The sequence below is a fragment of the Cicer arietinum genome, chromosome 1, assembly GCF_000331145.2.
Source record: "Cicer arietinum cultivar CDC Frontier isolate Library 1 chromosome 1, Cicar.CDCFrontier_v2.0, whole genome shotgun sequence".
Classification (NCBI taxonomy): domain Eukaryota; kingdom Viridiplantae; phylum Streptophyta; class Magnoliopsida; order Fabales; family Fabaceae; genus Cicer; species Cicer arietinum.
This window is the reverse complement of record NC_021160.2, coordinates 36,233,233-36,235,998: the sequence shown is the minus strand read 5'-3', so window position 1 is coordinate 36,235,998 and position 2,766 is coordinate 36,233,233. Positions and strand designations below refer to the sequence as shown.

At 29.6% G+C, this 2,766-nt stretch overlaps 1 pseudogene; it reads left to right on the top strand.

Annotated features, from left to right (window-relative positions):
• Positions 1–1,357: 1,357 nt before the first annotated feature.
• On the top strand, positions 1,358–2,544 carry LOC101492368 (putative F-box protein At3g16210; annotated as a pseudogene).
• Positions 2,545–2,766: the final 222 nt, after the last annotated feature.

Below are 2,766 nucleotides of genomic sequence, written 5' to 3'. Positions count from 1 at the left end.
CATATTTTATAGCGCTTTTTTAAAAGCGCTGTTGTATCTTTTACATCGTTCGATTCCACAGCGCTTTTTTTTTTTGAAAAAGCGTTGTAAATGGATTAAAAAAAGCGCCGTAAAATGCAGTTTTTCGCATAGTGTAATAAGGTACATATTTATACTTGGAAAACATTTAAATTTTAAAACATTGTCCACAAATATAATCATTCAGAATTTCTTGATACAGTTTTTTAAATAGATTCTTTCTGTTTGATAATAACTGTCATTCCAAAAAAAAAAATTATTATTCTAAAATAACACTTATTTTTGTTTGTCAGCCAGTCAAATGACTTGACTCTCATATATCTGAATATGAAGTTTAGGGAAGAAATAATTAATGCACCTTATATGAATGTTTATTTTACGAACAATTTATAGATAATAGGTAATATTTATTAAAAAGGGTAAAATTAGTTTTGCCAAGTTCTACAAGGGGTGTTCATATGCTATTTTGTAAAAATTGTATGAATCGAATTGAACTTTAGACCTTTTTTAAAATCAAACCAAACGACATATATAAATTTTAATATTTATTTATTTTGTATTAGTATGAGATATTGCATTCATATATTATTCTTGGTTTTTATTATTGGTTAATAATACTGATTAGTTTAATTTAATCTATTTTTTTCTTTTTCATTTATTTTAGACATAATCTATTAATTTTATTTTGTAATGTTACATTTTAATATATTATATGTTATATTTTGCATCAAACCTTCTACTTTATCATATTTTTATATTATAAATTTTTTCCATATTTCTAAATCAACGGTTCTCTATCCATGAGACCATGATGGACAACCATACTAACAATCATCCACAATGAGAGACTATATTTAAACATTTCACCATATAAATAGTATTAGCAAAAAACAAGAGTTTAAAAGTATTTATTCAACTCATCTTGATTTCATTCTCTTCAAAATCTCCTTCTACTCTTTTTTCACCTATCAACTCTCTCTCCCTCCCTCTCCCTCTGCTTTTAATTTCTATGTATATAGTCTAATTTTTGTTTACACTCTTTATGTGTTTCAATATCAAAATACATCAACCAAATTGTTTACATTCATTCCTAAAAAATTGTCTATCATCAGAGATTAAACGGTTTATTGAAAGATCTCTTAAATATGGAATTTAGTTTTTGCCTCTCAAAAATATATAATTGTTTGCAAGTTAATTTCTCTTTACAATTACTATTACAATTTATGTCAACATTAGGTGTTTTTTATTACTTCATTTAATATTTTCTCTTGCAAAACTTCCTACAAGTTTCACTATTGTTTGAATCATTGCAAGCAAAAATTGGTTATGTCATTTGGAGATGGAGAAATTTGTTGCTGGCACAAATGTAAAGATTAGCAACCATATACCTGATGATTTTGTCCTCTCTATCCTGTCCAAATTGCCTATAAAATCTTTGAACCGATTTGGATGTGTATGCAAATCTTGGACTCTCTTGTTTGAAAACCCTCATTTCCTGATAATGTATCGCAACTATTCCCTTTCTAATAACCATTCTTATTATGATGGTACTTCTATACTCCTAAATCATAGTCTAACTCCTTTGACGAATGAACTAGATGAACCATTACGCTATACATTGTATTTACTTTCTGGCGTCAGGTTTGAGAATATGATCAAATTAGATTGGCCACCTTCATTTCACGAAGATGACAGTTGTATTCATTTTTTGAGTTTTGTGGCTGTTAATGGGACTCTTTGTCTCACACATGATATAGGCCCATACGCAAAATGTGTATTTTGGAACCCTGCTACAAATAAATTCAAGGTCATTTCACCTAGCCATTTTAATTCTGTACCTTATCATAACACTTTATTGAAATCTCATGGTTTTGGTTATGACCATAAAAGAGATGACTATAAAGTGATTCGACAATTAGATTTCTTTGTTGATGACAGCATAGATGTGCCATGTGAGGAACCTATAGGTTTCGCCCCGAAGTGGGAGATATATAGTATAAGAAGTAATTCTTGGAGGAAACTTGATGTTGACATGCCTTACCGTAGGACGTATGATGAACTATACATGGATGGAGTTTGTCATTGGTGAAGTATAAATGACTACGGTATTCTTAGTAATGTTGGGCCATGTTTGGTGTCATTTGACTTGTGCAATGAGGTGTTTCTTACAACACCTTTTCCCTCAGACAAGGTTGATCGTTTAGATATTTTACACTTGGTATTGTTAAATGGATCCATTGCTTTCATAATATATGATAAAACAACTACGTTTCACATAAGAATATTGGGTGAACTTGGTGTGAAGGAGTCGTGGGATAATATCTTCATTGTCAAGCATTTACCTTCCGTTGAACATCCTATTGGAGCAGGAAAGAAAGGTGATATATTCTTGAGAAAAATGATGATGAACAAGTGTGGTATGATATGAGTACCCATACAATTGATGAGCTTCGTGTTAAAGGAAGTCGAGATTATTGTTGCATTGTAGTTTATAAGGAAAGTCTTCTCCCAATTGTAGGTTTATGACTTTGGTTAGTATGTAAGGATAACAAAAAAATGATTGAATTCATATCCATATTGGTTTTATGTTGTATACAAATTGGTTTGCCAAGTATATGACAAATCTAGAAACTGTCAAATAATATGGATTTCACTTTATCAATTTTATTTTGTAGTTTACTCTTTATATTTACAAACTCATCTTGTTTCCATTTTATTTGTAAGAACTTTATTTTGCCTTTAATTAAT